At 37.3% G+C, this 24,459-nt stretch overlaps 1 protein-coding gene across 1 annotated transcript in view; it reads right to left on the bottom strand.

Annotated features, from left to right (window-relative positions):
- Positions 1–18,704, bottom strand: part of LOC106662802 (sulfotransferase 1C1-like) — a 48,834-nt gene extending 30,130 nt beyond the window's left edge. The window contains exon 1 of the mRNA XM_014387152.2: positions 18,582–18,704. The gene's annotated coding sequence lies outside the window, so the exon portion shown is untranslated. The remainder of the gene's footprint in view (positions 1–18,581) is intronic.
- Positions 18,705–24,459: the final 5,755 nt, after the last annotated feature.

Genomic DNA, 24,459 nt, shown 5'->3' on the forward strand with positions numbered 1-24,459 from the left:
TCGTGTAATCTATTAGATTCTCGACGACAAATGAAATGGCTACGGAGAGCTTATTGTATACTTCATTTTTTCTTATTAAATTTACTAGTTTTCGTGGTCCGCTTGACCAATTAGTATCTTTCAATTAATTAAGGCTTTTATTTGAGATAAAAAAGTCAATGTCATGATCGGGATTCGAACCCACGATCTTCGGTTAGATACGCCGCTGCTCTACCACTTGACCTATCTTGACCTCGATCCACTCGGAAACCAACTTCCCATCTCAACCCCACCTTTTGAATTTTACCTCCTTTTTGCCATCCCGCTAGTGACGCTTTTTTTTCTCAACTAAAAACCTTGGTCAAGCGGACCTCGAAAAGTAGTGAATTTTTAGCTATTTTTAGAATTTTATATGTCATTGCGAAACTAGTGGCAAGGTGATTATTGATACAATCTCCAGTTTCAAGAATTATATCAACCATTATGTCATATATTGGCGTCACTACATTCATATCCATTATATGGTCCAGCTTCAGAGTGACTTCCCGGGGGTGTTCGAAGGCAAATCGTCAAGGGGTAGTCGGTGGTTCTCCACTACTATATCGGACACGACATGAGGACTGTATCCAGGAAGAGACGGAGATGAAAACCTACCGAGTGACCCTTCCGTGCCAGCATTAACACAAATCATCTTCGACCTGCTGTTCGACCGTTTGAACCACGCATCGTGCACCGAGCCGTCTCAATGAAGCAGGATACAATGTGACGTCTAGCGCTTGTCGATAAACGGCCAAGAAAGTAAATCATAATTCACTTCTACTCGTCGAAATGGCAAGAATCGACTTGTTAAGATAGAATTGAGCAGACTAGATTGTGAATAAGAGATAAAACGAATGATTTCATAAACCTCTTTTTAATACATTAGGAAGTTAATCTGGGTTTCGATCTGGTTTATATTGATATTTATATTTTCTTCTCTAATAAAAATTGTCCTGCGCCTAAAACAAAAATATATGCGGCTTTTATCATATCGGAGAGCATTTGATTCGATCTATCATAAACTTGTATGGATTAAACCTAATTTATTGAGTAAGAGCGAAATACATTCGACTTCTGAAAACTCTTCATAGTTCATTTCAATTAAAGGTAAAGGAGAATATTTTAATAATAATTCTAATATTATTAAATTCTAATAATATTTGCCTTAGCGAAGTGTCCCGCTACAGGGAAAGTGCTGAGTCCGCTACTGTTTTCATTATTTTATATTTCATATATCGATATGTGTTTTACGAAAATGGGAGTGAAAGTTCTAAGTTTGGACAGCTATAATATATTACATTATTGCTCTATGCGATGATTTAATATCGTTGGCTGACACAAAGAGAGACATAAAATACAAACGTTTTAAATAATTATTGTAAATTACAATTAATTAAGGTTTTCAGTTGAGATAAAAAGTCAATGGCACAAGCGGGATTCCTGCCCACGATCTTCGGCTAGATACGCCGCTGCTCTACCACTTGAGCTATCGTGACCTCGATCCACTCGGACATCAACTTCTCATCTCAACCACACCTTTTGAATTTTCCCTCCTTTTTGCCATTTTCAAATGTCGTGTTATCAATTTGATTCTCGGCGACAAATGAACTTCATTTTAAACTTATTCAATTCACTAGTTTCGTGGTCCGCTTGACCAATTAATATATTACAATTAATTAAGGTTTTCTGTTGAGATAAAAAAGTCAATGGCATGAGCGGGATTCAAGCCGAAGATCGTGGGTTCGAATCCCGCTCGTGCCATTGACGTTTTTATCTCAACTGAAAACCTTAATTAATTGTAATATATTAATTGGTCAAGCGGACCACGAAACTAGTGCATTGAATTATTGTAAATATTTTTCTTTCCAAAAGGTAGATTGGGAATGAGGCCAGGAAGACAGAAACAAAATTTATTTTCTTGTCGAGCTTTCGGCAGAATATATCGATATATTTTTTCGTGTTAGTAAGAAAAATTTTGAAAAATTGTATATTTGCAAATTTACTTATGTTAATTTGTTAATACGGAGTCCTGATGAAGGCGATATTTTCTACCGAAAGCTCGACAAGAAAATATGTACATGTTGTTTTTGTCTTCCTGGCCTCATCCCCAATCTACCTTTTGGAAAGAAAAATATTTAAACTGAGAAGGCTGATCAATCAATCAAACCAAAGAAAAAAAAATGATTGTAAATTAAATTCTAAAGAAAAGTCTAAAATTTTAAGATTTTGTAAAATTCGCAGTAGAAAATGTAAAGAAAAATTTATCAGAATAACGAATTAGACTCTGTAAACAACTTCGTATTCCTAGGGGTTCCATTATAATAAGTCATTTTTTGTTTTTAGAAACTACCCCCAGTGCAATTAATGCAATGTAACTATCAGAAGAGTTCTAAATATTCTTAAATCTGCTAAGTGTAAAACTTTGTGTATAACACTAGGGGTACTCACGACGATGCCATGGCCAGTTCGGATTCGTGTAATTGTTGAGAAGAAAGCTTTTCCTCTCTCTATTTCTTGAAACCACGGCTTCTTTTGTAATGTTGGGAATAATGACCGGTAGAAATTCCCTGCTGTGCCCGTATCGTACCAAATTTCCCACTTTCTGCACACGTCTCTTTTGATATTTGTCACGTCTCCGACGGTTAGCTGCGTGGGAGAACCTTTAATGGTCGCCTCCTTGGCTAACTGGTCGACTCTCTCATTATGTTCTATACCTGCATGCCCTTTTATCCAGCATATTACAATATTTTTGCCTTGATTCTTTAATTTGAAGGTTAACCTGACAATTTCGATTAAAATGTATTCATACTTATTATGAAAATTGAAAGTGCGTAGCTGGCATATCGTGCTGAGACTGTCCGTCATAATCCCAATTTTATTTGGTATCCTCGCGGCGTATTCCAGCGCTTTCAGTATGGCTGTACCTTCTGCTGTGTAAGAGCTAACCAGATTCGGAAGTAGGTGTTCCTCGTGATACTTGTTCATGCTGTCATAAAATGCACAACCCGTGGAGCCATTAAGTTTTGATCCGTCTGTGAAGATAAGGAGGTGATCTGGGAACTTTTCGCAGCTGTCTGCCCTGAAATGCATTTCTGCGAGATTGGTGGCTTTTTGTAAACAGAATGTAATATTGGGACTAGGGAGAGGAACGATTCGACTATAAGCGGAGCTTTTTTCTTTCGCCACTATCTGTCTGTCAAAACTTTTTGAGCTAAATGGATTACTTTCGTTAATAGCGGACTGTCTTTAGCGTACATTTTAATTAGGCAGTTTTTTGCATATTTTTCCCATTTTAAGTTCAGTGGTGGCTCACATGCTTCTGCATAATACTCACGTCGTTTGTAAGATGTTAACTCGTGTTAACTCGAATAGAGGAATGTCTAGTAAGATCATGAAGGCCCCCTCCTTTTCTTAGGATGTTAAACTTTAAATTTTCCGCAATGCTGCTTGTAGCGACTGGTAGAACCAAAACTAATGCTATAACAGTCCTTGAAGGCTTGTTTGTTTTGGTTTTCTTTTGTGTTAAATTGTAAGATGCCAGAAGTTAATAAAAAAGGAAAATTAATCAACTCTTTCATTCAAAATGCTATCTATGCACTCGAAAAATACTAACAAATGGCATGCTTCAATTCGTGCCGACATATCTAACTTATATCCTAACCTCAAACAGCCTACAACTGTATGTCGTAAGATAAAAAAATTATTTATTGAATCGATTAGGTTTCGTGGTCCGATTGACCAAATAAATTATTTTCATTTAATAAATTGAAAAATGGCGAAAAGGAGGGAAAATTCAAAAGGTGGGGTTCAGATGGGAACTTGGTGTCCGAGTGGATCGAAGTCACGGTAGCTCAAGTGGTATAGCAGCGGCGTATTTAGCCGAAGGTCGCGGGTTCGAATCCCGCTCGTGAACTGACTTTTTTATCTCAACCAATACCTTACTTAAAGATTAATTAATTGCAAATTGTTGGATTATGAGCACACTCCGTAAGACTTGGTTTTGTCTAAAAGTTCATGATTCTCGCACGAACCCGGCGAAAAGAATTGGGCGGCATCTCAATTTGCTCTTCACTCCGCTGTCGTCAATCTTCAAACCGTTTCTTCATAGGTGGGTAACAAATGATGAAAAATGGGCCACATACAAAAACATCGCCCACATAAAAGATTATTGCCAACCCGGTTTTTACAAAAGAGCAAATGTACCCAAACAACAAACGTGCGCTGTCCAGTTGGTGGGAAATGTCCGTGTCAAAAAAGTGCATTTTGAGCTTTACCACAAGGACAAAGGTTAACTATGAACACCTAACCCCTTTAGGCCTACAAATAAAGCAGAAACGGCCTGCACTAGCAAACAGAAAATGTGCAGTCTTTCAGCATGACAATGCCCGTCCCACGTTGCTTTGAGGACTATACAATTATTAATTAATCTGAATTTATTTCGGACATTTCAATCATTTTTAAATGGGCAAATCGTGGAATGTTCAAACGCTCTTGGACTCAAAATATAAGATATCTAGATGTAATCATTTTACATACTGTTCGGGCCCTCGTTTAAATTCTCCCGCGAGGTGCTGCCCACTACTGGAGGAGCCAAGAGTTGTTTTTTTTTTTCGTGGAGAGCAACGGTCTGGTTTTTGAATAACGCCGAAGGAGATAGTCGAGTCGAAGTTAAAAAATCGTCTTATGCCCGATCTGAGCTGAATTGTCGAGTACGTTCACGTTTTGTTTGCCGTGGTAGATTCTTGCCAGGGCGAGATTTCAGCCCTGTTGCTTCTTTTAGTCGCTCGAGAAAACAGTTGAGCGATTCCCATCCGAATTGCCCTATCGTTCCATCCATTTTCCATACCCCGTTTCCAGTTTCGAGGGAGGATCAGAGGCCGGACGGGGCCCAGCCCTCAAAGGTGAGTTTAATAAATCTTTTGTTGACGAGAGATTAACATTGAATTACACCCGACTTAAATGGGCAAAAGACATACAATTCTTTTACGAGGTTCGCAACAGCAGAGGTCATAAACACCGGCACCCTGGGTGTTTTTGAAAAAAAGCCCATTTGTAAGTATGTCGGTTTCGAATGCAGGGCCGATGGATTCGAACTCGCGACCTGTACCTTACAGTGATGAGCGCCGTGTCAACGACTAAACCGTTGCGGCCACCGACGCCCCCAATACATACAATACTGTGATCAATTATTTGTAATTATCACAAATAAATTTGAAATATAAGTAATAAATGTCATGTTAATACACTGTAAATTTTAGTTTTTATTCATTTACGTACTACCTCCCACATTTATTTTTAAATTTATTCATAGTTAGTAAGTAGAAATATACAATTAGGCTTTTTTTTTTATAGTATACGGGCGAACGGACGTAAATGAGTGGGTAAACAACGCTACTGCTGGTTTGCCTATGACCTTCCACAAATACAGGCGTCGTTCCAGAAAGACGCTTCCAAAAATCTAAACAAAGCAATTTTTTTTTTAGTTAAATGTTATTTATGAACCTAACGATTTCAAAACGTTCGTATTTCGTGAGAGTCTTTACAGATCAGTAAAGAACGTGCTAAGAAAGAAACATAAATATGCAAAAGGTCTCATGACAGCCTCGGCTATTAACCGGCTTATTATTCCTAGAGTCCACAACGATTCCATATTCCGAACAAGAGAATTTTGACGTTGACAGACACAAAATTTAAAGAAAACAAACTTTTTCGGCAAATTGGACATTGTTCTCGTTGGTACTAAGATAAGGTTATTAAGAATCATTAGTCTCCCAGACAGTTTGCCATCGTTCGTGAATTGTCTAACGTTATAGAATCAGCATTTTTTGAAACTACAACAACTTGCTATTAGCCTTCTACATTTATCTCGTGTAGAAATAACACTCTCGTGGGCACTCTCAACACGACACACAAGAATGGCACAATTACACAGAAGACAAACACTTTGAGCCCTGACGATGATCTCAAGAAAGATCGAAACGTTTGCACGATAAAGAAAATGTTTTTCTGAAACCTACATCACACCAGACCGCATCTCACGATTTCTAAATAAACTTCTACATTTATATTGTTTACTCACCGGGTACTCGATTATCAGTAACTATCTCACATATTTTTTACGCTTGCGATAACGTGTTAAAGCGATATCACATTTGGTTATCAACACGGCTGCGATAAACCGGATTTTTTTACAATTAACTAAATAATTTCTTTCCTGGGATAGCCCGATACGCTTAAAATCCAAGATGGCGCCGGTCTGCCGACCTTAACTTACAAAAAAAAATGAAACAGTTTTAGTTAACAGCGCACAACTCGAAACAAAAACGATTGACCCAAGAGATAAAGGATCGTTTGTGTCACGCCGACTGACTGGCGCCTGTTTAAATGGAAAAATCATTACAAGAATCATACCGCAAAACTTTGGAAGATAAATGCGCCAGCAGGCTCAGTAACCGAAATAGAGTGGAGAAAGGGTTGTTGGACTTTCATCCTGAAGGGTTGTCACTACTCTGTATCTCAGGATAGTTGACCTACCAACGGCGTTATGCACCAATGCCTACCAACGGGAGCTTTCGACAGCTTGGTTATTTCAGCCCCCAACGCATGCAAAATAGAATCTAACCTAAAACCAACTAATACAGTCGCACAAATCTACACTGCATTCATTCTAATTATTCTCTGGAGTACTTGATATTCCTCCATTGATCTCCACACAATATTAATAATCTAATTTAAATTAGAGTCGATAGCTATAAATGAAGAGCGGAAATTCCAAACGTTCTAAGTGCCAATTTCCCAAAAACTGAGATTTTTTCTTAATATGTTCTATGTGCCATCGCCCATAATCCTAATAATGTTCTAAGTGCCAAACCTCTTTAAAAGTGGTTTGTTGCGTTCCTTTTAAACGGCACTGGTCTCAGTATGGGATATAAGATTTTTCCAATGTGCCTGTGTTCTATGTGCCACGGCGTATCAGCTAGTTAACATGAAACATTCATACTTTCTAGACTTAAAACACACCTGTGGCTCTATATTGAAAAGTAAATTTTCCAATTATAAAGGAATGAGTCCTTCAATTGTGGATGAGTAGGTGTTACGAGCGTGATGTGAGGAGTTGAATTGGAGGGATTGGGTGATGTAAGGAGGACGAGGAGGGTGGATGGGCTGGGAAAGAAAGGAACCTAAGAAATACTGTGCACGGAAAAAGGGGTAGAGCCAGGAAAGTTGGGAATACAACCCCGACACCCGGGACCCCCGTGGTGTGCCGAAAACGATTCTTACGCAACAATTCATATAGAATCGCGCGTTCCCCCCTCCGAGAAACCAACACATGCCACACAGCTGTATCGAAGAAGGGTAGTACAAGGGATTTGCGGGTGGAGAAAGGTACTAGAAGCCAGGACCGATGAAATAGGCTGAGGGAGGCGATACAATGGCGGGATATTTGGGAAATGTGAGGATGCCAGGATTTCGTCAAAGACTACTCCTAGATTTTTAATCGAGGAGCAGAAGGGAATGAGATGGTTATTTAACGTGAGAGGGATGCTGGGGAGGGAATAAAGGAGTTGCCTGGATCTAATAATTATGGCGGTGGATTTGGACGGATTGAGGACTATGGAATTTTTATGTGCCCACTCTTGATGGAATTTAGGTCTTTTTGAATCTTGAGAATGGCCGAGTGAAGATCCGAAGGCTGGAATGATATGTATATTTGTGAGTCATCGGCGTATAGGTGGTAGTTTCAGGACTGGATGGAGTCGGGTAGGTCATTGATATAAATGGAAAAAAGGATAGGAGAGATGCTAGAGCCTTGGGGCACCCTAGATTTTAATGGGAGGAAGGAGGAGATAAGGCCATTGGGAAGGGAGACAGCTTGGTGGCGATTGGTAAGGTAGGAGTGGAACCTACGGATGGTGCTGTTGGAGAAGGAAGAAGGTTCGAGTATAGTTAGAAGCATATTATAGTATTATAGTTATAGTACTGTTCGCTGTATTTCACCATCAGCCGTTCACCGCTCGCACTAATAAATACTCGCACTCAGATAAAACACATAAAACATATCTATAAACAATAAAAACACACGTCATCCGAATGGTGTAGGAGAGGACGCTAAGGAGCCAAGTATCCGTATCCGAAAACCCACTTTTCTAAAACAGCCTAATTAGGTGGACAGCCCTAAAATCTTCCACACTATTAACAAGGTGTCCAATAACTCATTAGAATGAATGTACCAGACAGTCCTGAACTTCTACAAATTGCAAGTTTAACAAACTCCTTTATAGCATAGCCTGATGCTTTTAAAAAGTCCTTCTACGGCAAGTAGCCGTGTTATACATCTTACGAATACCTACTTCGTATCCTTTCTAATGATTATTTTTTAGCTACCGGCCAACCATCAATCCTAAATTGGGGATCATTTGTCAATTCCAACACTTTATAAATATTTTACGAGAAACGGTGTTGGGCCCGGCGAAGGTTGGAAAATTGTTAATCAAGAAATTGTTTATCATTCCTATAACTTTTATAAATATATAATTCACGAATAGGTTAAGTGCCGGCCTCTTTACGACCTGCGCATCGCGACTGAAATCAGCCTATTGTGCAAAATATATAATTAAAGTAATTCTGACATATGGGAAGGCTTAACGTCCAACTACCACTCTGGTATTTACATAACCAGATCGGCAATCGATCACTCTACTGGATCTATCTTTAACAAGTTTAGTCACTCAAACGCGTTTCGGCTGTCATCTTCACTGAGGAACTATAAGTGTCCACCGGCTCGCATATCAACAACCACCACCAACTACCAACTTGGATGTCGTGATGATGATGTTGAATGGACTAGGAAGAGAGGATTATCTTCTCCAAACACTGCAGCCTTCTGGCTTATTGTGCTTTCCTAGTTCCTTAGTTGAGTCTGTCCATTCGATCCTTCTTTTAAGGAGGAGGCCATTGACTGCCGTTGCTACAATTTCTTTCCCTGGGTTTTCTTTGTTTTAAGTTATCTCTCCGTTGTGAGATTGATTCCCAATCGAAGATGACATTAGAGGCTGTTTCTCCCTCCTCGATGGATAATCCATATTGTGGAGATGTTTTCTCAGATGGAAGTGACCGGTTAAAAGTCCTATCACTTCTCCAGTCTGACCCTCGCCAACTGCAGCAGTGAGTTTGCCAGTCTTGGTGAGGGTTGTTTTAATTTAACTGTCTAGCATTTCTAGAGTCCACTTTTCCTTGTATTTTTTGGATCTATTCGGAGATGAAGGATTCTGTCTTTGTTTTAATTATTCCAGAATGTTTTAAACCGCCCATATATTGTACTGCAGATCCTACTCTGGCCAGCGTGTCTGCCCTCTCGTTTCTCAAAACTCCTTTGCCTCCTGGAAAGCAAGATATCATCAGGGTATTGTTTTCCCCCAGGTATTGGAGATTTTGGATGCACTCACTGACTAGTTTTCATTTTTAAAATGTTTTAATTACGGTTTTGCTAGTGTAGCCTCTTTTAAGATCTACCCATTCGCCAAAGAAGTGCTTAAGACAGCTCTACCTCCTGGAGAGATCTTGTATATATCTATCAATTTTTAAGTGGCACGTGTTAAAAAATGCTATGGACAATGAAGGTTTACACACCACTTCTATTTTTAATAATTAAACAACGAGTATAATTATATTTAATGGTCTATTGACCAAATTACTTCTTTCAATTACTTAATCTTTTTACGTAAGGGTTTGGTTGAAATCAAAAAGTCAGTGTCACGAGCGGGATTCGAACCCACGACCTTCGGCTAAATACGCCGATGCTCTACCACTTGAGCTATCGTGACTTCGATCACTTGAAAAATGGCAAAAACGAGGGAAAAATTCGAAAGGTGGGGTTGAGATTGGAAGTTGGTGTCCGAGTGGATCGAGGTCACGATAGCTCAAATGCTAGAGCAGCGGCGTATTTAGCCGAAGATCGTGGGTTCGAATCTCGCTCGTGACTCTGACTTTTTCATTTCAACGAAACCTTACATAACAGATTAAGTAAATGAAACGAGTATAAAGTTTTTACTTGATAAAATCATCCGTGTTTGTGAAAAACCATCCCACTGACATACAACGAAATAGCAAGTTATATTTTTTTAAAGAATCTTCTGTTGGCATTCTCTCGAGAATGAAATCCTTCGTATAATTCACGCTGTCGTGATATTCTTCCTCTCTCGACCCTTTTCAGTTTGCTAAATACAGGTGGTCGGACAATGTTGTACTCTGGATATTGAGGATTTCCGGTGAGACGGCTCTTGGAATACCTTTGCAGGGGCTTAGTCACAATGAGAGATGAGCCGGTGCTCTCATCCAAGGTTCAAGAGCCCCGAGCGAATCCGAGTTTAGTCAAATAATCGTCCAGTCGAATTCTATGTCAGTTTTGAGTCACGTTTGATCTGCGATCTATTATTTAAAAGGGAACTCGAGAGTCTGGACGATTAACCATTTAAAATTCTCATTTGTGATCTTACAGAACACCCTCGCAGCTCTCCGAAACAACCCGGTCCACGGGTCAAAGCTCTTTTACATTTCAAACGGCATTGGAAGTATCACAATTTTATTTATTCATTCATTTTACGATGATAAAAATTTCTTAAAAGGAATTTCGCTTTCTCTCTTCCGGATTGGATTCTTTGTCGCTTTCTCATCCGCTCTTTTTATTATATACATATTAAAAATCCACCCCTTTGAGTGTTGAATACATTTGAAGTGTTTCTCGATCTATCTTTCCTCTCGACGTGACATTTAGAGAAATATTTCGTTTCATAAAACAAGAAGGCGTATTATTTAAAACGTGCCAAGTATTTACTTAAGTTCCTTAAAAATGAAAAATAAAAACTGATCTCAACCGGTCCTCGCGGCCTGTGTCTTCGTCAGTCCTATCCGGCTTTCAATGCCAACCTTGATGAACGTGACTGTGATCAATCATCTGTCAAAAGGTCTCTTGCAGTCCCACCATCCAAAAGCAATTTTCCAAAAAGAGACAATTTCATCAATCATTCTACCAGCACATAAAAATATCCCTGATCCCTTTATCTATCGATCGTATTTGATTTCTTGTTTCTGCCAATATGATTGTTCTCGACATATGTGCATGAAAATAATAAATTGTCCATGTGCAATTATTGAATAGGGCAGTAGAATGAAAAACCCTTTTCGGATAAATGATGCTAGTGAGCGTGAAAACAGTTGGGAAATCGGATATGAAAACAAAAAGCCGATGGGGAAAAAAAGAAGAAATCTCTCAGCTTTTAAATAAAACCAGATAAGTACACACATCATACATAAAAGCAAAACATCCTCTTTTAATTCCGCTGTATAGAACCAGGTGTTTTACGCTTGACATCGAATTCTCAGATAAGGAAATAATCAGCGATTTGCCCGATTTGACATAGCGATGTAATGTTTCTCTCGAGTTAATGACATGTTGGAAACTGTACACTCAGATAAAAATTAGGAAGGGAAAAGTTTTTCATTTCAATCAAAACCTTACGTAGGAAGAAGTAATTGAAAGAAATAATTTCCACTCTACGAAGAGAAAAGGAGGAAGATGCTAAGTGCTATAAAAAACGTAATGGGAAATATGGTAGGATACTCTAAGATAATAAGCTCCTGATGTTTCGAGGATGACTTCTTGATCAATATAAACAAAAGATTATGATTATATTAAAATAATAGTTGTAATTATTGTATTAATTAATTTATTTGTTATTGGTGTTTTTAACTGTTATTTTGAACAAATTGTACATTACTATATGATGTTGCAAGTGGCTCTGGCAATCAGCTGATGCCAAAAATAAATTTTAATAAAAAATAATTTGGTCAATAGACCACTAAATATAATAAGTAATGGATGTAATAAGTAAAACGAAGTATAACTTCATTAACAGCTCTCCGTGGCCACTTCATTGTCGCCGAGAATCGAATCCTGATTACACGACATTTGAAAAATGGCTAAAAGGAGGGAAAATTCCAAAGGTGTGGTTGAGATGGGAAGATGATGACCAAATGGATCGAGGTCACGATAGCTCAAGTGGTAGAGCAGCGGCGTATCTAGCCGAAGGTCGTGGGTTCGAATCCTGCTCGTGGCGCTAGCTTTTTCGTTTCAACCAAAACCTTACATTAGAAGATTAATTAATTGAAAGAAATAAAGCATAATAAGAATAAAAAACATCTTGTTAACATAAACCGGTTACGCTTTACAACCCATTCTAGTGAAAACAAATGTAAAACTGGTTCCATTTTCGGATAAATGGTGCTATTGAGTATCAAAATGGATGGGAGATCGGATTTGAAAGTAAAAAGCCAATTGTAACAAAAAGAAGAAATATCTCAGCTTTTAAATAAAACCAGTTAAGGACGCATATCATACATAAAAGCAAAACATCCTCTTTTAATTATGCTGAATGTAGCCAGGTGTTTTGCTTTTAACATCGAATTTTCAGATAAGGAAATAATTTACAATTAATTAAGATTTTTTAGTTGAGATAAAAAAGTCAATGGCACGAACGGGATTCGAACCCAAGATCTTCGGCTAGATACGCCGCTGCTGTACCACTTGAGCTTTCGTGACCTCGATCCACTCGGACACTAACTTCTCATCTCAACCCCACCTTTTGAATTTTGAGAGATTGAGATGAGAAGTTAGTGTCCGAGTGGATCGAGATCACGATAGCTCAAGTGGTAGAGCAGCGGTGTATCTAGCCGAAGATCGTGGGTTCGAATCCCGCTCGTGCCATTGACTTTTTTATCTCAACTAAAAAACCTTAATTAATTGTAATATATTAATTGGTCAAGTGACCACGAAATTAGTGAATTTAAGGAAATAATGAGCGATTTGTCTGATTTGAAATAGAGAGGTAATACTTCTCTCGAGTTACTGACACGTTGAAAACTGTATACCCAGATAGAAATTAGGAGGGGAAAAGGTTTTTTTTCTAGAAAATAAAAGAGAATCGTCGTCATTAATTTCCAAACGTTGGCTGGAATTGATGAAATTGCCCTTAATTAATGCTGCCATATTCATGAATTTAATTAATTGTTATTGATAAATGAACTATTGAAATTACCCTTATCATGCTTATACTAACGGGCTTTACGGATATCGAAAACCTAATTTCATTTCATAAAGCTGTACTAATTTTTAATGACTCTTTTTCCACTGTTGTTTCTTGCATATATGAAAAGCATTAAAATCTACCAATACACTACAGTTTTTCATTAGAACAATTACATATAAAAACGTATAGAAATGACACAAAGATTTAATGAAAATGGGAAAACTTAATAAATTAGAAATGTACTTTCAGTTAACTGTAAAGTACTGCCAAGAATTTTACATCTGCAAAATAACTTACTCTCATGTATGTTTTGTGATTTGAAAGCTTTGGTAGCCAACGTCAAGAATACTTGAAAACTGCACACCCGAGCGGTTTTACAAAAAATAAAAGGGTTGAAAAGTCCGTTTCGGAAAAAGGGGGATTTAAAGATTAATTTTAAAGTTGACAAGCGAGGGAAGTGAAGGATCCGGCGCCTTGTTCCAGATCACAGACAGCTGTCCGATTCAGGTACAGATTTTAAGTATTTTACCCTTTACCCTATTAAAAAAACGTTCTAAATGAGAACTTAATTGAACGAGAAAAAATCGCGAATCATGTCTTTCGTACGATATTATCCATTATATTCATTATACAACTAAATAAATAGATGATTGCACGAACATTTCCAAAATTATGTTATATAAATTTCATTAATTATAATTTTTTCCTTTATTACTGACATATAACATAAATTAATGTATAATACTTATACAAGTATAATGTGGGAGGTTTAAAGGCCGACAAACAGCTGTGGTAATCGCCGGCCCTCTGCTAGTTTTTCTTCTTTTTCTGGACTTTCACTTGTTTATTTATTTTAACCCTTCATGGCCAAATGTTGCCATTAGAAATTTATTTAAAAGATTTGTGAGAAATCCGATAAGTTTTGCGAGTTGATTGGCGCCAAATAAATCAGTGTTGCCGTTACAGGGGTAGAAACAGAGCAGAGAGAACACTACACCCGCGACAAACAGCTGAGGTAATTGCCTGCCCTTTGCGTGTCTTCTTTCTTTTTCTGGTCTTTCACTTGTTTATATATTTTAACCCTTCATGACCAAATGTTGCCTTATAGCAAGACGATCTTTTGAAATGTATTTAAAAGATGAGCGTGAAATCCGGTAAGTGCTATGAGTTGATTGGCGCCAAATAAATCAGTGTTGCCATTACAGGCGCAGAAACAGAGCAGGGACAACACTGCACCCGCTTTAAATTTACGGGATTTCCTGCTAACCTTAAACAAAATTGCTAATATTGGCATTGTTCTGATGCAACTTTCGGCATGAAAGGGTTAAATTGGATAAAATTTTATGTTTACCAAATATAACAATCAATACAAGATGTAGTGGTGGGGTGAAGAGCCATGCTGGCGATTGAAGATTCCACGATGGAGATTTTACGTTTTGCGCCAAAAAAAACCCGTGTTGCCAATACACGGGCAGAAACAATGCAAGAACAACACTGTGCCCGTCCTAAATTCACAGGAGATCCTGCTAACCTTAAACAAAATTGCTAATGTTGGCATTGCTCTGAAGCAACATTGGGCAAGAAAGAGCTAATTGGATCGAATTTAAACTGCGTATAAAAAGTTTTATGTTTGCCAAATATAACAATCAATACAAGATGGACTGATGGCTTTTCGCCCCGTAAGAGGACCAGAATTGACCAGAACACACCGAGTTGCAAGATTCGCATGTGCTCGAGTACACAGCTATTGGTCTTTGGTTCTGCTGTAGTTTTTACAGATGAGTGTACATTTGCTCTACGATCTCCCGATGGGTGTGGAGAAGGCGAAATTAAAAGTACGAAGCCTGTAATTTTTTTTAAAAAGATAGTTCCTACTCACAGTAAGTTGTTTTGCAACGATCCGGATTTCGGGCCTTTTAGCTCATCATCAGGTTGTAGAAGTCCTTCAACCTGATGATGAGCTAAAAGGCTCGAAATCCGGATCGTTGCAAAACAACTTACTGTGAATAGGAACTATCTTCTTAAAAAGGATTGAACACCACACTCACTCCATCATTTATCATTTCTATTAATAAGCCTGTAATTTTCCTCTCAGCCAACCTTTGCGACTTAGCTCAGTGATGGTGTGGGCGGGAATTTCAGAGGAGAGTCACATTGATTTGGTTGTGGTTCGCGGATGGTCTTTGACGGCCGCTATGTGGACGAAATTTCGAAACATCGTGCGTTGCCTATCCTCGATGGAATCAGCGACAATCCTTTTCTAATGCACGATAAAGCCCGTCCACATGTCGCTCGCATCGTTGAAATGTACCCTTCAACAGAATAACATCAGGGACTTAGCTTGGCCAGCCCATTCTGCAGACTTGAACCCCATCGAACATTTATGGGATAACCTCAAAAGACGAATTAGAGCACGTCAATCACTTCCTTATATACCCAGAGATCTTGAAAGGACTCTTCGTGAAGAATGTGCTAACCTCCAGCAAAGATACATTTCCAGATTGGTAGAAAGTATGCCCAGGCGTCTTCGAGATGTAATTGAGGCGAGAGGAGGAAATACGCGATATTGAAATGTTAATTAAAAATCTAAAACAAATTTTATCTGTCCGTCTTTTTGTTTGTTTGGTTTTTTCATTAGAAATTTACATTTTTTTTACTTTTTTAGACAAAGACTTAATTATTTTAACTTCAAAAAACGTGAAACTTCGATTAATGTATAAAAATATATACAAATGGAGTTATATTACAAGTGGGGTGGAATTTTTTGACTGTCAGTACGCGAAAACATAGAAATCTGGTCACACACTCACCCCAGAGTACTCGATATTCCTCGGAGTGGGGTTGAACTGCCCCTTCCTTACACGCTAAAAAATTACATTCATTCAATTAACATAAATCCAACACAAGCACAACACAAACATGTCACAAACAATAAATATAAAAATCCCTAATGCCCTGAGGTACCGGAATAGCAATCTGTGCCCCAAGACTACGCGCAGGTCTGAGGATATGCCAAAATATTGGCTACTATGTCAAACCATCTATAATTAAAAGTTATTCGACATGTATTTTATCCTTGCATAATGGGAACGTACGCGGTCGTTTTCCTGACAGAAGGCGCCCATGAGATGTACCTAGTAGAATAAAATAATAATATAATAAAAATTTAATCAGGTGTTTATATCGGTCTGACTTGACGTCCTTCGGAATACTCTCATGAACATGTTTTTATTTAAATGTTCACGTAAACTTGTATTTAATGAGACATTACAAAACAGGTTGCACGTATCCTGAGTCAGCAAGACGCTTATTCTAATGAATCTTCTTCAAAACTAATTAACTTTCATTAAATAATATATTTACACCGAGCTTATATAATCGAGGAGTTCTTTTTTCGTGTTATCTTAAAAATTCCACCAGTGAAGAAGAAAAGAACATTGATAATATGTTTGTTATCGATTTTGTTAATAGATAACTAACAACTGGAAAGGCATTCCTCTTCCGGGTTTGGACGACACTCGAAGTCCAACGACGTAAAATAACCACCACACCACGAAAAATAGATAAATAGCGGTTTGTAGTTGAAGATAGCAGTGATGTTAAAATTAATAATTTTAAGCACTAAAAAAAAATCACTTGTTAGAAAAACAAACTAAAATGTTTAAACAGCAAACTAACTACAAATAAAAAATAATTCATAATATTTAGTGGTCTGATTGACAAAAATACTTTTTTTTAATTATGAATCTTCTAATGTAAGGTTTTGGTTGAAATGAAAAAGCTAGCGTCACGAGCTGGATTCGAACCAATGACCTTAGGCTCAATACGCCGCTGCTGTACCACTTGAGCTATCTTGACTTCGATCCACTCGGACACCAACTCCCCATTCATTTCAACCAAAAACCTTACATTAAAAGATTAATTAAATGAAAGAATTAAATTGGTCAATCAGACCACTAAATATAATGGATATAATAAGTAAAACGAAGTATAAAATCACTAAGCTCCCCGTGGCCACTTCATATGTCGCCGAGAATCGAATCATGATTACACGACATTTGAAAAATAGAAAAAAACTGGGAAAATTCGAAAGGTTGTAGGGTGAGATGGGGAGTTGGTGTCCGATAGGTCAAGTCGTTAGAGCAGCGGCGTATGTAGCCGAAGGTCGTGGGTTCGAATCCCGCTCGTGACGCTAGCTTTTTCATTTCAACCAAAACCTTACATAGGAAGATTAATTAATTGAAAGAAATAAAAAATAATACCAATAAAAAATGAAACATCTTTTTAATATAAAACGGTTATGCTTTACAACCCATCCTAGGGAATACAAATGTAAAACTGGTTCCATTTTCGGATAAATGGTGCTAGTGAGCATCAAAATGGATGGGAAATCGGATTTGAAAGCAAAAAGCCGATTGTAACAAAAAGAAGAAATATCTCAGATTTTAAATAAAACCAGATATGTGCGCATATCGTACATAAAAGCAAAACATCCTCTTTTAATTATGCTGAATGTAGCCAGGTGTTTTGCTTTTAACATCGAATTCTCAGATAAGGAAATAATCAGCGATTTGGCCAATTTGACATAGCGAGGTAATATTTCTCTCGAGTTAATAGCACGTTCAAAAGTGTATACACAGATAAAAATTAGGAGGGGAAAAGGTTTTTTTCTAGAAAATAAAAGAGAATCGTCGTCATTAATTTCCAAACGTTGGCTGGAATTGATGAAATTGCCCTTAATTAATACTGCCATATTCATGAATTTAATTAATTGTTATTGATAAATGAGCTATCGAAATTACCCTTATTATGCTTATACTAATGGCCTTTACGGATATCGAAAACCTAATTTCATTTCATAAAGCTGTACTAATTTTTAATGACTCTTTTTCCACTGTTGTTTCTTGCATATATGAAAAGCATTAAAATCTACCAATACACTACAGTTTTTCATTAGAACAATTACATATAAAAACGTATAGAAATGACACAAAGATTTCATGAAAATAGGAAAACTTAATAAATTAGAAATGTACTTTCAGCTAACTGGAAAGTACCGCCAAGAATTTTTCCATCGGCAAAATAATTTACTCTCATGTATGTTTTGTGATTTGAAAGCTTTCGTCGCCAAAGTTAAGAATATTTAAAAGCTACACTCCCGAGCGGTCTTTAAATAAAACATCCCCTTGTTATGCTTCACAACCCTTCCTAGTATATGCAAAGGTAAAATAATATAACGGCGTCGCGTTTTTTATTTTATTTATTTTTCATTTATTAAGCTTTCTAGCTCGTTATTTATATTTGAAAAATTATCTCGTGGAATGTTTTATGTAATCGGTTCCTGACACTTTTAATTTATTAGTACTCATGTCGATTTATTATCTTATTATAAAATAACCCTGAGTTTTCGTAACAGGCCCAAAGGTTCACTCTTTAAAAAATAATTTTAGAAAGTAAAAATTAACTACGTGGACTTACTTTGCGGACAGTAGAGTTAGGCGCGATTCGGGAAGTTACAAGTGATGTCGCCGATGTGTTAGTGGTAATGGGCCGGTTATATTATCTACGAGGCCCCCTCCATCAGAGGTAACGATTTAAATAAATGAAACTGGAGGCAGTTTCCATGGCCTTGGCTGCAGTCGGTTGAACCAATTGGTTTGGTGGGGATCCGGCTCAATTGGACTGGCTTCTTACGGAACTGTACTGAATCCGAACGACCCAAATTTTGCAGACATACCAAAAGGGCAATTACATTAAAAAATCAGGTTTTTCAAATTTGACGTAAAGTATTTTCATAACGATAGGGACTCAATTAAATTCTACTTTTTCGCCCCGTTAAATCATTTACAATAGATATACCTATGGAAAAGTCAAGAAAAGGGGGTCATTTTGTCCATCCACCGTTTCCCCCCATCCCACGGGAGCACATCACCACCGCCACCTGCCAGGTGGACGGTTCTCGAATCCGGGATGTAGGAAGCAGTATATATTTTTTATTTCAGTCCACTTGGTACGTTTAATATTTTGCCGAAATCATCCCTTTAGGTCGAACGGAAGTGACAATATTTCAAACAGAATATCTGATCGAGAAATTGCTTTATCCCCAAGTCGTACTCTGGACATTAAAATGATATACCCGAAGTCCTCCAGAGGGTCACATGTCACATTGGGGTCTTTCATTGATTTGGTACAAGTAAGATCCGCAAATTGCAAGCCCTACCCTAAACAGGACTAAGTGGTGCTGAAGAGTTTATTCTTCTCTGCCCTGGAACGCCACGGCCTCCTCGGGAATGTTGGCGATATGCACCGATTATATCTGCTCTTGTTGGACGTTTCGTATGAAAATTGCCGTTTCTTTTTCACCCTTGCACAATGGCGCTTCGAACGTCATCAGAAGAAATCTTTATTTCCAATCATGCCCCTACTCGGGTTGCTGATTTGGCTAGGCCGCTTTCTCGTTGTGGATAATCGCAGAGTGATCTTTACCTAGCAAAAGACCTCTTCCCACGTTACTAACCTGATAGGTTTTGCTTTTGATTTCGTTTATCAGTTATCCCTACACCTTGTGGCCATCGAGCACCGTGATAGCGCTGAGCTGTCAATGATGATATTGTTTTCTCAGTTTTGAGGGCCTTGGAGTACTCCAACGTCTTTACGATATCGACCACCTCCGTGAATTGTACTGTTATATTTGTTGTTGAAACAAAAAGCTGTTATTTGTCCATCGGTGGCACCCTCAATCCATACAAGCCAGTCAGGCCACAATATGTATTCTGTGCCACAATATGCATCTGTATTTTTGTTAATTCGTGCCAATTGCTAATTTGTCACCAGACAGGTCCCGTGGACAATCGCCTGCAGAAAAGTCAATAGACTTCCCTGGTCACTTCCCAAGATGCTATCAATCTCATCCATTACTCCTAAAGGTTTTTTTTAAATACAGTATGAAAAATATACGATTATTCTCAATTTGAACATTTCCAATCACTTTGATCTATCTACTGGTTTGGTTTATCAGAAACGACTATAAGTTCATCACTCCGAAGACCCCCATAAAGAAAAAGTGTCAAAGAATTGAATGAATGAATGAAAAACTGTTTATTTACAGTATAAACCAAAATACAATAGAGAGAAGAATAACATAACAGTAAATAGAAAATGGAACGAAAAATCGGTCTACCGAAGGTCGCCGTGTTAAAACAAAGAACATTCTGTATGACTCTCAACACGACACACAAGAATGACACATCTACACAAAAAACAAACACTTTGAGCGCAGAAGATGATCTCAATAAAGATCGAAACGTTGTCAAGATAAAGAAAATGGTTTTGTAAAGAAGTGTTTTGTGAAGACACCAGACCTCATCTCACGATTCCATATAATAATTGGCTAACTGTCACTAAACACCATACATAATTAACTCCGTGTCTGCAGCGATTCTTTATGAGTGTCAGATGTGGGGTTTTCAGATGTTCGAAGCAGTGGAAAAGGTCCAGCGATTTTTCTTAAGAAAACGTTTTTCTCTACCAGGTGGTACAACAAATTACCTCATCTATTTAGAAACGCTCACCGATCTACTATTTGTGTTCACTCTCAAGCTGTACTTTTACTTTATCTTCAAGACGCTAGCTTCTCCAGACCCAAAGAACATAACTTGAAATAGTTCGATCAGAGATTTCTTGGTTCTCTGCATAGAAATCACTATTCGCGAAATATGAAATTGGAAAATATCACAAACTGGAGCCCCCAATTTTCGGCTCTTTTGACTCGGATTAATTCCCAATTGACCTGTGCCCCAGCAGTGAATGTGCTGATCGTGCCATGAGCTCGGCGCACCTTTCATTATTTGAAGAGTTAAGGAGTCCTCCAGCCTTATTCGACTGAAGAAGCCCAATTTTACAAGTGGCTTTTTAAAATGCACTGCGAGGTTCTTCAGCAGAACCCGACTTTGTGGAATAGGGGTTAGAAGGGTTTCTGTTCGCTTTGCAATTCGCATCCCCTCGAATCTGTTTTTCATTCCTTGGCAGTGTTCAATTCTGGTTGGGATCCACATGCTTCACCTATAGTCGCTCTGTCAAGGTTTTTCTGGATCTTGGTCTTTCTGGAGGGTTCCAGATCTAGGCCTTTGGTTAGGTTTATGAGGCAGGCTTGGAACTACAGATACGAGCTGACAATTTAATTTTTGATTTTATTAACTGACAAAGAATTATACATTTTCTAAAGCATAAATATTTATTTAGATAACACATTTTCGATACCATATTTTAATATTTCTGAAAATATAATCGGGATAAATCTATTTTGGTTCTAAGCGTTGGTATGACGATTTATATCATAATAATCCATATCATGAGCCGTATTGTTTCGTAGGCAGATGTGTCAAGGTTAAGCATAATGACTTAATTATGTGCTTTTTGGAATTCTAGCGTTTAAAATTGGTTTTACATTGAACACAAAGTGACTTTTAAAAGATTTAAAAACAACAAAAGCGCATTACTAAAAGATGAGATGTTTACAAAGGATTTCGTTTGGTATGAAAGATGGAGAAGTAGGAAGTCCTGTCGGAGGGCGAATGATGTACAGCGAAATAGGACGAGCTGATTGGACAATTAAGTTAAATCAATTGTCCAACCTGTGGAATGCTCGAGACCAACAGGTTGTACCTGTTGATCCTTGAGCCATCTCATTACTGCTTAGTTTATTCTTAAAGTTCTCGACGTGGTAATTTCCCAAGGTAGAAAAAAACTGGAAAAAAGTAGACTTTTAATGAAAAGAAAAAAGTCGAGAAAAACTGTAAAACAACAACGGAATAGATAATTGTTAAGAGGAAAGTTCGACGAAATGTCAATGTCATGAATCTATTTGAATATAAATATATAAAATATTCTTGCTTTTAATGTATAGAGACGCCGTGTAATAAAATTATACGCATCGTACAGGCGATGATGGCCTTCCTAACCGATTGCAGAGGTATAAATAATTACATTTAAATACCAATACCGTCTCGATTTCATAGAAATAAACAGCATGCTTACCAAATAACAGGTTCTCAGGATTCAAAAATTGTCAGCGATGTAGCATAAGTCAGAAATCATATGTGTAAGTTTCTGGCATATGCCTAACCAGGCCAGACAAAAAAAAAGTGTTTTCATTTATGTTCAGCCGGATATTCAAACGCCTTACAAAACAAGGTTTCGATACGGCACAGAATATAAGATTGCTAATGCCTCCCATATTTTCAGAATTAATAATAATTCACAAGTTTCGTGGTCCGCGTGATCAATTAATATCTTACAATTAATTAAGGTTTTCAGTTGAGATAAAAAAGTCAATGGCACGAGCGGGATTCGAACCCACGATCTTCGGCTTGATACGCCGCTGCTCTACCACTTGAGCTATCGTGACCTCGATCCACTCGGACACCAACTTCCCATCTCAACCCCAACTTTTGAATTTTCCCTCCTTTTTGCCATTTTTCAAATGCCGTGTAATCAGGTTGGATTCTCGACAACAAATGTTATTTGAAAAATGGCAAAAAGGAGGGAAAATTCAAATGGTGGGGTTGAGATGGGAAGTTGGTGTCCGAGTGGATCGAGGTCACGATACCTCAAGTAGTAGAGCAGCGGCGTATCAAGACGAAGATCGTGGGTTCGAATCCCGCTCGTGCCTTGACTTTTTTATCTCAACTGAAAACCTTAATTAATTGTAAGATTTTAATAATACTAGTGTTTTATTATTTTTATTACTTTTTATATCAAATATAATATTTAAAAAATTTTAACACAGGCGTGATCTTTAGGCCATCAGCCAAGTTGACTCGCACTGCTTTTTGACGTTTCAAAAGAAACACAACACAAAATAAAAAACTTTTAAAATAACATAATAATAATATAAATAAATTCACTAGTTTTCGTGGTCCGCTTGACCAATCTTTCAATTAATTAAGGTTTTTTTTAGTTGAGATTAAAAGTGACAAAAAGGAGGGAAAATTCAAAGTGTGCGGTTGAGATGGGAAGTTAGTGTCCGGGTGGATCGAAGTCTCGATAGCTCAATGGTAGAGCAGCGGCGTATTTAGCCGAATGTCCTGGGTTCGAATCCCACTCGTGACATTGACTTTTTAACTCAATTAAAAACCTTAATTCCTTGAAAAATATAAATAAAAATGATATGCGCAATACTATAAATGAAGCGTACACATAATAATAAGACTTTATACGACATTAAATTCGTCTGTTCAGTGGATCGGACTCCACTTTGGATTTTGGATCACATGAAAGCAAAAAGAAAACATTTTTTATTAATAATATAAAAATAATACAAATAAAAAATAAACTACAGCATCAATACTGTAATAATAATAAAGGTGTCCCCAATCGATTCAGCCACACATCTTATAGGAAATTGAACGTTGAGTAAAAAAGGTCTTATGAACCTGTGTCCGCAAACTCTTCATTTCCGAGCTACAGGCAAAAAACCATGAAAAACCACGTTTTTTTACCTTATTCGTAAAATTGCTAGTAAACCGTTAGCCTGACCGTAAAACAGCACAAAACAACATCTGTAGAGGATTAATTTCTGCGTCGAATGAGATTAAAACCAGTCTGATCGGCCGAAAATTTCATTATTGGCGATTTTTCGAAGTTGAGGGATACACAAAATTCACCATTTCTGACATTTTTAACGAAAATTCACAACTTGAGTTGAACACCCTATCAAAAAATTCATATGACATATTTATACATATATATATATATATGTATTAATACAAATATTTATATGTATATGTATATTTAAAAAAAAGGTTATTATAAAAGACTTGCGGTATAAAAATATTCAAAATATACATGCATTTAAAAATAATATAGAAAACAAATACTATAATAACCCTGGTTAGTGCTCAGTCCACAAATAGAAAACAAAACAAAATGAAATAATATTAAAAAATTCTCTTCATCTACTAACTTTACCAATATATCAGAAAAATAGTAAGAACTTTTAAAACAATTGGTGTTGATTGCGTGAAAATTGATTTTAAACCTCAAGATAAAATAAATAATTTATCTCCCCGCCGAATAAAAGACACTAGAGAGAAATCATGAAAATAATTAATTGCGATGAATGTGATAAAATATTTATCGGTCAAACAAAAAATATATGGGTAACCGGCTAAAGAACCACAGTAATGATATAAAATATATGAAAAACACACAACTCTTTCTCAACGTAGAAACTACGTAAAATATATAGCCAATTTTTAAAAAGTTACACATTTTGGATTTTGAACAAAACCTTTTAAAAGATAAATCTTAGAATGCATATTATCTATTTTAAAAAATAGTGAAAAAACGTTTTAAA

The sequence above is a fragment of the Cimex lectularius genome, unplaced genomic scaffold, assembly GCF_000648675.2.
Source record: "Cimex lectularius strain Harlan isolate CLEC.00 unplaced genomic scaffold, Clec_2.1 scaffold84, whole genome shotgun sequence".
NCBI classification, from domain to species: Eukaryota; Metazoa; Arthropoda; class Insecta; order Hemiptera; family Cimicidae; genus Cimex; species Cimex lectularius.